The following is a 15,272-nucleotide window of genomic DNA, read 5'->3' as shown; positions in this document are numbered from 1 at the left end:
AGGAGTAGCTGTCTGCAGCTTTGTAATGAGAAAGAGTCTGAGCCCATATCCAGGAAGGCTCAGTGGAGAAAGCAAGCTCTGACATAAGCACATCTGCCACAGGGGCAGGAAGGAACATGTATGTAGGGTGACCCAGGACTATTTTAAAATAAGTCTAAAGTGAATTACTACGGTTTTATGCTCTGGATCATATTTGAGTAAAATAAAAGAGTAACAATATAGGAGACATTAGTCTTTAATATGCTCTTTCAAAATGAGGTTCCTGGATGACTTACTTCATTAGGTGTCTTTCTTCAGCTTGGGTCAAGATCTCTGGGTTCTGGGATTGAGCTCTGGGTTCAGGCTCTGTGCTCAGTGGAAAGTCTGCTTCTCCCTCTCCCTCCCTCTTCCTCTGCTTCAGCTCCAATTCGTGTGCTCTCTCTCAAATGAATAAATGAAATATTTTTTTAAAAAAGATGTTTTTCAAACGAAGATAGACTAAAAATATTAAACCCAAGCATTTTTATACTTGAGTCATTCAATGATTCTTCTTCACTCATAGGTTCTATGCATATACATTAAAAATAAAAGACTACTATTTAATTTAAGCTGTTACCATTATATAAATCCTATTTAAACATGGAATAATTACAGTAGTAATGATCCATGAGTTAGTGGATCAGGAGTTTAAGAATTCCAAATAGTCAGAAGAAATTCATTTCCAGTATGTATTTATTTTTGGTTTTCCTGATGCAAAAACTTGAGCTGAGTATATAATCTAAGATTCTAAAATGAAGTTTTAAATATGTACCTCCAATGCAAATCTGGTCAAATGGCTGCTTCCCGTGACTCTTGGCTCCAAAAGTTATAGTTCAAGAAAGACTAACTTCCATCAATTTGGGGACCTTCTATCCAATAACCCAGATCAATAAGCTTTTCTCTGAAAATACTTCAAGCTGGCCAAAACTAACTTTGCACTCCACATATGTAATCGGGCCTCTGTTATAAAAAAGGTATATGAGCTTCACAGAATTGAAAATTATTTTTCACACGTTCATGAAGTTTTAAATTAACTGTTATTTTTATTTTTACTCCTTCCTCTTTCATTTGATAAAAATCCACAATTGGAGGGACAGGGACCTGGAAAGTATAGTAGCATAAGTTGAATGACTCAAAGGAGAAGTGAATGGAAATTTGTAAGGTCCACTAAATGCAGAAGCATCCATTGCATCAGTGCTACTAAAAGTCAGAATGGCAGAGTCAAGAGAAGTCACACAATGATGAACTAGAATATTCTCAAGTGGAAATCCATTGGTAGGGAGACTCAAGCTGATGGTATATTTGGCATGATTCCTTCTAAATCACACTTGCAAGTGATAGTTCTGACAATTTGCCACGTATCTGCTATATCCTATTTATCATGTTGCATGGATTTTACCTTTTCAGTGATAGAAATAGAAACCTGTGGTTTTTCTTTGAATGTTCTAAATTTCTAGGCTGGATGTTTTTATGGATGTGTCTCAAAAGCAAAATTTTATCTTGAATGTGGAATTGTGATACCTTTGGCTTTGTTCTTCTTTATCAAGATTGCTTTTGGTATTTGGGGTCTTTCATAGTTCGATATAAATTTAGTATTATTTTACATTTGTGAAAAATGCTGTCAGTATTTTGATAGGGATTATGTTGAATTTATAGATTTCTTTGGGTAGTATGGACATTTTAACAATACTAAATCTTTAGCTGTGGTTTACCTTAGTAATAGATTCTGACTTATTACCTATAACTATACATAGACATAGAAATAAATTAATTTATAAGGTTATTAATATGAGGTAAAGAAATTAGATGTATTATTATTATTATTAATTATTATTATTTAGCTTTTGTGTCAGACTTGGAAAAGCAGAAATACCACTTACACTATCTCATCCTAGAAGGACCCTCTGCCCAACTACAATGTGTCAAAGTGTGCAGCGCTTCGGACTTTCAGGATACACCTACCTTTTAGAGCATCATCTATGCTCTACAGGGGAGGTGCCCAGCCAATGGCTGATCACAAAGGTAGTAAAAGGGTTTAGCCATTTCTGTCCAACAAAGGGATTTCTTTAACAGGCAGTATTTGCTCTGGGAACTTTCAGTTGGGCTGAGTCAGATGTTTTCATGTTGGAATCACAGTCTGATTATTTGCTATGCACAGTCCTACCTGCCTCCACTTTTGTTTTCTTCCAGAGTATTACTTTTCAACATACCTTTTGCAATTCGGTATCTGCTCCAGGAGAACCCAAACTGCATCACTTGAATTAGAAGAAAAGCAGAGTCAATATAGAAAGCTTTCAGGAATCAATATGGTTTGGGTGGCAGATGATGAGGCACTGTAGAGCAGAAAAGCACTATCAGAGAGCTCAACCATAGACAGGAAATATGCTGTTCTGGTTTGTGCATGTGATCCTCTGAGTTTTAAATTGATCGCTTATGTTTCAAGAACAATCCATGCAATCACAATCAGGACACAATTAATAGATTCAGAGATGACATAAATTTAGTCCAGTCATAGACATTTTGATGGAGATAAACTTATAGAAAATAAACAATTTGAGATTCTCAGAACGAGGGGGCTAAACCCACCTTTATCTTTTGCTTTTAATCTTTTAAGACCCCAATTAATAAACTGCTTTTTACCATTTTTGAGTATCTGGAAATAAGAATCTGTATTCATTTTGACATATAAAATACTGAGTTCTGGGCAGCCTGGGTAGCTCAGCGGTTTAGCACCGCCTTCAGCCCAGGGCCTGATGCTGGAGACCCGGAATCGAGTCCCACGTCGGGCTCCCTGCATGGAGCCTGCTTCTCCCTCTGTCTGTGTCTCTGCCTCTCTCTCTCTCTCTCATGAATAAATAAATAAAATCTTTAATAAAATAAAATAAATAAAATAATAGTTCATAAATTATCCAAATCTAGAAACCTTTCCTAACCAGATAACATATCACAATATCAGGAAGATGCAAAATGAGTTGCATCTTCCTCATGATTTTGAGAAACTCTGAAATAAAGCACCTTCCACTCTAGGACACTAAGAATCATTTTGTGGGATAAAAGATATATTGCTTATGTGTGAAGCAATTGTATAAAGACAAGGAGAAAAAAAGGGAAACACTTTTTTTTTATGTGATTATTCTAGGAAATATAAAACCAAAGCATGTGAATATAGTTCATGTTTGAGTTGCAGGAACAAGAAGTAATAAGAATACTGAGATTAAGAATATAAAGAGAATTAAAAAAAATAAAGGAATAGGGGAAATAACTCAGTGGACTTAAAATTCCCAGATGTAAAATAATGCTGTACACAGGTTTGTCACTATAGAATTTAGCTGATATATTACAATTGAAATTTGATAAATATCTGGCATATAGAAGAAAATATTTTATACTGGAGCAAAATGTAAATTAAAAAATAAAATAAAATAAAAATAGAGTAAAACAACAAAGGAACAGAAGCCTAAAATGTTTTAAAATATGTCAAATCAAAAAATTAACTGTTCATTACTATTATGAACTTATTTTTAGAAGATTACTAACTAATATTTATATCACTGAGTACTCATTATAGTCTATACATTGTGCTAAGTGCATTTACATACATTATTATGAGTATTTATATGCTCTGATTATAAGTCTTTTGCCAGATACGAGATAGGCAAATATTCTCTCCCAGCCTATAGTTAGTCCTTTAATTTATCTTTTCATCATGTGGTACATGTATAATAAAATAAGAACGTTTATAATTGATGAAATCATAACTTACTTTGCTCTACCTATAGTTGTCTTATTCACGTAAATCTGAGTGGCCACAAATTCTCTTCTGTATAATTATTATGTAAGTTTGAATTTTGCATTTAATTTATAATTAAATGATTATTGTCATTCCATTTTATGTATCAGTTAACTAAGACTAGACAATATTAAGTCAGTTAACCTTCAGTCACACAGCTTCTTTTTTTTTAATTTTTAAAAAACGTTTTCTTTATTCTTTCTTTTTGTGGGATTTTTGTTGTTGTTGCTGTTGTTAGAGAGAGAGAGTACATGCTTGCTTAGTTAGGAGTAGGGAGGGGAGGGGCAGAGGCAGAGGGAGAGAGAGAATCTTAAGCAGGCTCCCTGTTCAGTGCAGAGTCCAAAGCAGGGCTTCATCTCATGAACCTGAGATCATGACATGAGCCAAAATCAAAAATCAAATGCTTAAATGACTGAGCCACCCAGGTGCCCCAGTCACACAGCTTCTAAATTAAATGCAAAATTCAAACTTACATAATAATTATACAGAAGAGAATTTGTGGCCACTCAGATTTATGTGAATAAGACAACTATAGGTAGAGCAAAGTAAGTTATGATTTCATCAATTATAAACGTTCTTATTTTAGTATACATGCACCACATGATGAAAAGATAAATTAAAGGACTAACTATAGGCTGGGAGAGAATATTTGCCTATCTCGTATCTGGCAAAGGACTTATAATCAGAGCATATAAAAACTCTCAAAATTCAACAATGCAAAACCAAAAAACAATAAAAATATGGGCAAAAAGATTGAACAGATATTTCACCAAGGAAAAGAAATGAATGGGAAATCAGTACATGAAAATGTACACAAAATCATTAATGATTAGGGAAGTACAACTAAAACCACAATGAGCACCTACTATTTACCTATTAAAATGCCTAAAATAAGGGGTTCCTGGGTGGCTCAGTCGATTAGGGAGCCAACTTGTGGTTTGGGTTTCAACAATGACCTCAGAGTCCTGGGATTGAGCCTATATGGGGTGCTGCCCTCAGCAGGAACTCTGCTTGAACATCCTCTCCCTCCATTGCCTCTCCCCAACTCATGCACTCTGTCTCTCTCTAAAATAAATAAAACTGGGGCACCTGGGTGGCTCAGTGGTTGAGCATCTGCCTTTGGCCCAGGTCATGATCCAGGATCCCTAGGTGGCGTCCATGCAGGAAGCCTCCTTCTCCCTCTGCCTGTGTCTCTGCCTCTCTCTGTCTGTGTCTCTCATGAATAAATAAATAAAATCTTAAAAATAAAATAAAATAAATCTTTAAATAATTATATAAAATGGATAAACCAAAAGCAAAACAAAAGCTTAACAATACAAAAGATTACCAAATGCTGGCAAGGATATAGAGCAACTGTATCTCATACATTTTTGTACAGAATGAAAAATGGTACAGCCAATTTGGATATCACTTTAGTAGTTTCTTGTAAAGCCAAACATATACTTACATAAAACTAAGAATTCCACCTAGATAAACAAAAATCATGTCATGCAAAAACTTGCACATGAATGTTTATAGAACTATCATTTAATCTCCAAAAACTGGAAGTAAGCTAGATGTTCTTCAAGATGTCAATGGGTAAACCATACATCCATTCAATGGGATACTACTCAGGAATAAAAAGGGACAAAGTATTGGCACAACCAATGACATGGAAGGACTACATACTATGTTATACTAAGTTAAAAAATGCAATCTTAAAAGGCTTAATACATTATAATTCCTGTTTTACAAATTTCTGGAAAAGACAATTCTATAAAGATGGAAAACAGATCAGTGTTGTAGGGGATGTGGGGTGAAGGAGAGTTTTGACTACGTGAGAGAGTTTTTTGGGTGATGGAATTTTCCTGTATTCTGATTATGATGATGGACACATGAATCTCTGCATATGTTAAAACTCAAAGAATTGGACCAACCTCCCAAAAAGAAATTGCATCATTTTTAACTAAATAATACTAAGAATATTTTAAGGAATTTTATTATGAAATTAACATATTTATAGTGTAAGACATGGACCTATACTTTTCTGTGAATAGTATGTCCACTAGAAAACACTATTTATATTTTGAAATGTCATTATGTAATATGTGACAAGATAGTACTGATGTTCTGTATTAGCTTTCCCAGCTCTAAATTCAGCCTATGTAGAAATTAATGTGTTTGGAAGGAAAAAATTGCACAGATGTCATTTTCCTCAAAAGCAGGCAAATTATGAATGTAAATAATGCACTGTTTTGGTTTTGAGCTTCCAGAATCACTTGGAATCTGAGATACTGAAATGTCAACAAATTTGAGACCATTTTCTGCCATAAATGGAGATGAATAGATTGATAGCCACTTGTCTTATTTGTAACTTACATTAATTTTTCTATAAAAATATTTAAGAATAGAATTTGGCAAAGCTTCCTTATCTATGATTATAGTACCATTATGCTATTATGAAAAAGCATAATCCAAACATATGCATAGTTTTGTGTCACTTTTATTTATCTTTTCTGTCATTTTTATTATGCAATAATCATTACATAGGAATATGAAGATGAAAAGGTAAGTCAGAGTAGGATTATATTAAAATAAAAATTCTTAAAGGCTTCTGGGTTAAAAGTCAATTTGAGTGTAGATGTGTTCCCTGAGATATTCATTAAGTGATTATATACACACTAATGTCTATACAAACATGTGCATGAGATCAATGACAAGCATCAACATTTTCTAAGTTGTTACATTAGTACCAAGCAATGTACCTAACAGGTTTTGCAGAGTTTGGTCAACACTAAGTTTGTATACCCCTTGACTTGGCTGTCCCTTGGTAGCCAACATGGATGGCACATTAAAGAATTGAGGCAACACACAGCTGATAGTTATTCCTTATATTACCAAATTCTTCCATTATCCTTCTGATCAAAAATAAAATCTTAAGAAGTCATCAATATCACATATCTGTCTCATGAATTATCAACACTGTATCTTTTAAAGTTGCCATGAATTCTCCAGGCCATCAAAAAGCCAAATACATGTTGTGAACAAGGTAAAGCATCTCATAACTATTAACAATAGCTAAAATTATCATTGCTTATAAATGTTAATACCTTAAATGGTGTAAATGGATAGCATACTGCTTGTCCGAGGAAAATATTAATTTAGACATGCACATAAAAATGATCTTGGACTTCCAGGATCCTAAAATTAAATTACTCTTGTTTATAAGCCAAGTCTATAGTATTCTGTTATAGCAATCCATATCTACCAATGATACTGAAACCCAAGCTGCTACACTCAAAAGGCCAACACTCATGAGATAAATTTTGATTGGAAAGGAATTTGAGCTGTATTCAGGAGGCAGGCAACTTGGGGAGAAGGCAGACTCTTGACCAACAGCCAACTCAAAACTTTCCACCTGGCCTACAGATTTTTAAAGGGGTTAAATCACAGTTAAGGGAGTGCAGTCGTCTGTGACATTTCTCGGTAACATGCAGATTCAGTGATGCCAACTACAGAGTTATCTCACTGTGTAATGCAAGAAGGTCTGGTTCCTTGGTACTCAGCAGTTGTATAAAAGTACTGTATTTTTTAAAAATACTTTACTTAATATTTATTTATTTATTTTGAGAGAAAGAAGAGGGACAGAGGGGAGGGAAATAAATCTCAAGTGGACTCTGCATTGAGCACAGAGTCCCAAGCAGGGCTGGATCTCGTGACCCCTGAGACCAGGAGCTGACCCAAAATCAAGAGTTGGTCGCCTACCACCTGAGACACCCAGGTACTCCAAAAGCATCCTATTCTTTCTAGAAAGGAAGGCAAAGTCTATAGATGTGCAAAGGGAAAGTCATTGGCTTAAAGTAAAGTTATGTGTCACCTTAAAAAAGAAAAAAACATTTTGCTTAAAAGATTGCTGGACTAATCAGAAAGCTGAGGCTGCTTTAAAGGGTCATCCTGGCCTCTCTGGCCTGGGAGAGTTCTGGTCCTTCCTTCCCCAAAGCCAGTGGTCTGCAGATCTCAAAGAAAATAAATTAGTTTTCAAGGGTGTTGGATCAGCAAGCAAGGAGTGTGTCAACGTGAAGCAAGTTAACCCTTAAGACCAGCTGGAGTATTGTTAAAGCAAGACACCTTATATTGCTCCTTTTCATGAGTGGAGAATTGACCATTCTCTGCATATATTAAACAAACTCTCCTTAAGTCATTCTTTGTTCACTTTTTACCCTTTACCCACAAAACCAGAGGAGAAAATTAAAATTATCCAATACATGTATGGATAAAGTTCACATTTCAATTTATTTTGTGTGTAAATATTATATGACACACTTAAGGGTACTGATGTTGACATAATGGAACATAGTTTTGCCATAGTGTTTTAAAATTTAGAAATATTTCTTCTGTTCATTTATTTATTTTTCCTACTAAAACAAGACTTATAGAATAGTGGTTGGAGCAGAAAATCTGCTTTTGGATCTTAGCTCTACTATGTTGCAAATCTGTACTTAAAACAGGGTAATTTATTGGAATGAACTCCAGTTGTGTTCCAAGTGAAAATTCAGAAAAAAACTTCATAAATATCTTAAAATGCTAGAAAATGACCATATCAGCTCTGTATTCTGTATCAGTTTGCAAGCTGTTTTATTTTTCTGTAGCAATCAAAACAGTACTTAGTTTGAAATGCATAACAAAATTTGAAAAACATAGCTTTGCATGTTTGTTCTGTCTCAGTTATGAATGTAACACTTTTGAATGTTCCAGAATGGCAGTCTTAAAATGAAGGGAAAGGAAAATACTTGCACATCACATTTGGCTTTAAAATCTGATTTCTGGAAGCTCTTGATGGCCTTCCCAATAGTATTAAGGTTATGTTGGCCTGATAAGGAAAACAGCCAGTCACTTCAGTCAACAACCTAGTTATCAGATATCCAGGAGGGGGGAAGAAAGTTACATTCATAAACGTTTTCCCCTTCAAAATTTTGCTTTGCCATGATAAACAGGGATTCCGAATTTTGAGAGACCTATTTACTCTGAGAAGTGGAATTCATATATTTACTTGGTAAATTGCTATTTAAAATAGTATTTGCAATGAAAGGATAGAGGATAATCTTTGGTACACTTTTAAAACCAATTTGATATCTCAGCTCAAACTAGGTTTTCATCAATTAATGACTTGGAGAATATTTATATTTATCACACTGGCTCTATAATTTAGGTCATGAGAGAGAGTTCTCCTGGGATGCAGTAAAACCTATGATTATGACAGCATACTCTGAAGTGTGCTCTTGGTCAATTTCCAAGTCTGACTTTCACACCCTAAATATATGAACTTTGAACATTTCTTTAAAATTGTAAGGATATCAGAGAAATAGCAATTATCTCTTAGTACAGAGTAAAGTCCTCCCAGGACTCCCTCTCTTGACAATTTCTGCTTCAACCAAGAGAATAGGTGTGTGTGTGTGTGTGTGTGTGTGTGAATGTTTTGGTCTTTTCCCTCTCACTGCTGAAATTTGCCTGCGCAGAGCCCTCACCAAGAATCTCTTGGAGACCAATAAACATTACAGTTTTTCAGTGGTTATTTTTTCAAACTCTAGTCAAGCATCACCATAACTGTTTTTTTTTTTTCTTTTTTTTTTTCTTTTTCTTTTTTTTTTTTTTTTCAGGAAAACCATGTTGTTCTCAGTCATGGGTCCTTAGCCTTAATACTTTGATTGATGTCATGCCCAAATCCTCGGGACTGCCCTTTGTATTTGCCTAGCGCTCATCCAACCTTTTATATATCCACCAATTCTTTCTCTTTTCTCCTGGGAAAGTTATTATTTTCTGGAGGACTGCAACAGCTCTTCATAAGCTCTGTCGGGTAAATTGGAAGTCTTTCAGTAAAATTAGCCAGTTTATAAATCAAATAGATACTGTTCTTGGGTGATGAATTCTAGTATTTAGTGTTTTTACTTCATGAAGCTACATGCTGCACCATGGTCTTCTAGAGCTCTGTTATCACGGTTTCTGAGAGACCAGGAACATATTTTATTTTTTATTCTCTTCTAAATGCTGATTGCAGATCCTACTGTCTCTGCACTAATCCCAGATCTACTAACAAAGAACCCAAGAAGTATTAATTTGCTATATTATACTCTTGGTTCAATCCAGGCAAAGATGCTTAAATCTGTAAACAAATTTAATTGACAAATGAGCAAATAGAACCAACTTCAATGATGAGTAAGGGAGGAAAAAATAGAATTATGAAATAATAGAAATATGAAAATGAACTCAGAAACAAAAACAATTGATGAGTAAAGTGCCACATTAGTCACAAAGGAATACAAATTTTGTAAATTGACAATACATTTAAAAAGATCACTCAGAATACAATTGAGAGAAACAAGAAGACTTGAAAAATGAAACAACAATTAAATGAGAAAGACTATGGATTAAAAGGCCTGTAAACAGCAACAAATCAATGGAATATTCTTAGAATGTCCCACACTGATAAAAAGATATAAAATCACAGCTAAAACAAGAATATATACCAGAAAATGAAAACAAAATATTTACTTTATATACAAATTCTAGCTGAAATTGCAACGAAACAAAATTCCCAAAAATATATTAAAAGCAACCAAGGAAAAATGAAAATTTACTGTAACAACAAAAAAATGATGAGAGGTTTTTCAAAAGCAATATAAATAAGATTTTTAAAAATATTTTGAAAGAGCTGAGAGATACTACTGACAAACTAGATTGCTCATGAAATTATTTTTTAATAATAAGGGTAAAATATATTCCAAATAACCCAACTTTTACTTTTAATCAAGATAACATTAAGCAAAGAGATTCTGAAGAACGAACTTTAATAAAAATCAACATATTTGAAAAATAAAATCTGAGAAATTATAAAGAAACACATCGGAAAAATAGTACACAAGCTTAAATATATATTTACTGAATAACAACATTTATGCAAATGATGATGATAATAAGGAAGATGTGGAATATAATGATAATACCTAAAATAGTAGTGAAGGATAATAAAACTGAAATGTACAACAAAAAAATGCAAACTATTTGGAGGTAGTTAGGTTTTTTAAGTCTTTTTATTTTGGAGAAATGACAATAATGATTTTGAATTTCTTAATTTTTAAAATATCAACTGTTTAATTTTAAAGGTAACAACTAAAAAAGCATAATTTACAAACAAATTGGGGGAAGTAAACAATATGGAAATAGATGTAAATAGAGGAATATATAGTTATATAACAAGATAATATTTATTCAAAATCTTAAAAAAATTAAGTGAAGAAATTATTATAGTATCAATAATAGTTCAGACTACCTAAGAGTATTTCTTCTAACAAAATATATTTAGAGACTTAAAAAATTACATGACATTTTATGGAGTGATTTTATAATTAAGCAAACATAAATAATATTCATGCATAGAAAACATGTCATTCCTTCCCAAATTGAGCTTGGAAGCAATTCTTTTTTTTTTTTTTTTTTTTTAAGATTTTATCTATTATTTATTCATGAGACAATGAGACACACAGAGAGAGAGAGAGAGAGAGGGAGGCAGCGACACAGGCAGAAGGAGAAGCAGGCTCCATCCATGCAGGGAGCCTGATGTGGGACTTGATCCCAGGACCCAAGATCACGCCCTGGGCCAAAGGCAGGCACTCAAACACTGAGCCACCCAGGCGTCCCAAGCAATACATTTCTTTTTTTTTTTTTTTTAATTTTTTTTTTTTTTATGATAGTCACAGAGAGAAAGAAAGAGGCGCAGAGACACAGGCAAGGGGAGAAGCAGGCTCCATGCACCGGGAGCCTGACGTGGGATTCGATCCTGGGTCTCCAGGATCGCACCCTGGGCCAAAGGCAGGCGCCAAACCGCTGCGCCACCCAGGGATCCCCCAAGCAATACATTTCTAATGAAAATCTCAATGTATATTATTGCATGGAACAAAATATATCTGACAGAATGATTCTAGCATATTTATAAATGAGTAAATTATTAAGAATTGTCAATGCATAGCTAAGGAAAATCAAAGAGGCAGATTTTCCCTTCCAGATGACAATGGTCATAATAAAACCATATTAATTAGGATGATATGATATTGATATACAAAGAGAAACATAAAACAATAGAAAGAATACAGTGCTTAAAAACAGACTAGACCACATGAAGAGATAATGTGTCGGCCAGAGGTAGTACAATCACTTAATGGAGAAAGGATCTTAAATAGGTAAAGATTAAATTGTTCCAAAACAAAAAAGAATTGGATATTTATCTCACAGTATGCATACTAAACTTAATTTTAACAAGCGAAATTATAAACATTTTAAAAAATATTACACAATTTTGGAAAGTCGGGTACAGACGTTTTTAAAGAAGACATGAAAAATAATAACCATAAGATAAACAATTTATTAATATGGATATCTTAAAATTAAAAATCTAGAAGAAAATAAGTAACATAGATAAGTCACAAACAGGAATAATTGACATTTCCAATGAGCTAGAATGCCATGTTTCTGAAAGTTGAGGCATATCCCTATATTTAGGCTATTGTTGCCAATTTACATACTACAGGTTTTTAAAAATATTTAAAAATATTTTAGGAGGAGGAAGCTTTGCAGAACAAAATTATGATATCATGTACCTTCTGTCTCCTTCACTCTAGTGTCTCTCAACTTAGTTCTCAGAATTAAGGCAAGATATTTTAATTATCCGTGTACATGTCCTGAAAATGTATAAAGCTAGTGAAGAATATAATGGGAATAACTTCTTTCGTTAAAGACCAGCAAATAGTGGGTGTTTGATTTGATCACACATGGAAAGAAACTGAGTTTGAGATATATGCCTCAAGAGGTGATGAAAAGCAAGAGGGCATTTTTAACATCCTCACACTGCAGATAAGCTTTAGCCTGTATAAGAATTCATTGTTCCTCATCAGGCCAGGGTGGGACCTGGAAGGAGCAGCCTTTTATTTTTGTCTGAGTTTTTCCTAAAATCAATCAGAATACTGAGGTTCTTTTTAAAACACAATATCTGGAAATGATCTTGAAATCCTAACACTTTTCTTGCTTGACTCAATGACCAAAAATGTAACATCATCTATGACTTACTGTATATTTTAATCTATATTAGAATAACTCACTAAGTTCAGATTTTTGCTTCTATTTCACACAAAGAGAAACATATTTTTTTTTCTTTTCATCCATAAGGAGATATAAAGATAATTCCAAAATAAAGCCAAAATTACTATTTGGCATCTCTCTACTGCTGGTTCTCCAGTTCATAATCTCAGTGTGTCTTGCCCGGAATACCCATAAAGTTCTGTGCAATTTCTTTCTTCCATCTCTCCCATAGGCTCCGTTATTTCAGTTCCCAAGCAAACAAACAGCACCAAAGAAAACAACATTGCTAAGGTCTTTTTTTTAATACCCCAATTTTATTTTCCTGATATTTAATTTTCTGCTTGAATTAATCCACTCAACTTCCTCAGTCTTATCTTTTTCTAATCCCCTTAATGAAACACAAGACCTGTCCAAACTAGGGATTTTTTAAAATACATGCTTATACTTTCAGATCTTCATTATTTCTACAAAGATGCTCCTCAGTCTTGAATCCTCTCCTTTGTTCCACATTCCACTTGCACTTTAGAGTCTATCTCAACGGGGACAAAATATTTCTTGATCTCTCAAGAACTATGCTTCAGCAGTATCTCCCTTTTCCAAATAAATAATGACTTATTTTTAACTCCTTTTGACTTATATCTTTCAATCCTATGTTATATTTATGTGTCTATATCTTGTTAAATGTTTTAGAAAAGATTATTGTATCTGAGTAGCATTTATCTTCAACATAGTGGACACCATATAAATACTTTTTTATAATTATTATGGTTCTAATAGACATAATAGTCAAATTTTTAATATTAGGTCAAGAACCAAAGCCCTTTTTGGCTTTTAAAAATTGGAAAAATTAATTGAAAACCAAATGAAAGAGATAACTGAAAATATGTCCTTTAATTTATCTAAAATATGGAAAAGAATAAAGATTCAATACTTGACAAAAAGAGTAATTAAAATTAATAATATATAATTTTAAAATATAATAAGTACTATCACTGTGTATTAATTATATAAGCAAATTGAGCATGATTTTATGTGAAAGTAAGATAAACATTTTGTTTCCTCATATCTAACCCTGTTGTCAAACAATTTTAAAGCAATGGAAGCACCAAGATTTAGCCACGATCAAATTTACTTTGTGTTACCGAGTGAATTTCAGTTCATACAAGACAGAAAATGATAATTTCTGTAGTAACAATACAAATGACTTAGTCATCATGATTGACAAATGATGCAGTTTATTTTTCCTAGTTACTTCCTTGACTCTTTAGTGGAGATCATACTGAATTGTTCATTAATACACTAGACATTTGTCAGTAGTTTTTGTTTGTCAGCAGAAATCAAGACGAAGATCATCATCCGTATAATGTTACTGATTTAATAAAAACAGGAATTCTCACTGAGTTTTTTTAGATTGTGAACATTAAAGTGTTTTAAATGTAACATGGTACTGCCTGTATATACTTTTCATTTTTAGAAACTACAATTTACATAAAACCAAAATGGGCAAAGCTAGACAATATAAGTCACTACTTGGTTCAGAGGGTAGATTATAGAAACTAGCTTTGTCTCCACTTTGTTTTTCTCTCCTGGAAGCTCTTCTGTGTAATAATCCCGTTGTGGAAACATGGTGGCAACGCAACCAAAATATTTTAAAATAATCTATGTCAGATCTTCCCAAAGTAAATTACTCGATGTGATTCTGTTTGCCTGCATTAGTCATAAGTTGTCTGAAGATACGTTGGTGAAACATCTGCTCTCACTTCAGTCCCTTGATCCACCAATTTTCTGGCTGAAAGAATGCAGCATGAATAGCCACACTGAGCAAGCTAGTGGTCTTCATGGACAGTAGATCCGTCCATCACTGCCAGTGATACATCCCCATCCTGCCACCGACATCATCATTATCTGAGACTCCTCCTCACCATTGTTCGAAATGTGCAAGTTCTCCTGAGGATGATGTAATCACCGTCTAGGTGCACAGCCAGCCTCCATTCAGGGCTGGAAGCCTTAGAATGTTACTTTCAGAAAGTATGAAGCCTAATTTGACCATGAATTTGCAGATACCCCAAAAAGCAATAAAAATTCTCCCATTTCTCCCTTTGTATTAGCAACATTTCTGATTTGTGACTTTTTTTTTTCTGAAAAATCACACAGAATACATCCCGTCTGTGATTATCATATGTGTATCATCCATAAAACCAAGGTTTTTTTCAATCTTGATTTCTTTCAATCTCCTCGATTTCCCACTCTTTTAAAATTTTAATGTATGCATAGATTTTTTTATGTTTATTCCTTAAAAGCATAACTTTTCTAAAGAGAGCTATTATGCACTTCTATAATAATACTAATTAGTGTG

The 15,272-nt window shown here is 33.6% G+C and overlaps 1 pseudogene; it reads right to left on the bottom strand.

The window, feature by feature from the left end:
- Nucleotides 1-627: 627 nt before the first annotated feature.
- Nucleotides 628-15,272, bottom strand: part of LOC140631439 (AP-5 complex subunit mu-1 pseudogene) — a 30,590-nt pseudogene continuing 15,945 nt past the window's right edge.

This window comes from Canis lupus, chromosome 4, assembly GCF_048164855.1.
Source record: "Canis lupus baileyi chromosome 4, mCanLup2.hap1, whole genome shotgun sequence".
In the NCBI taxonomy this organism is placed as follows: Eukaryota; Metazoa; Chordata; class Mammalia; order Carnivora; family Canidae; genus Canis; species Canis lupus.
This window is presented reverse-complemented; position numbering and strand designations above follow the sequence as displayed.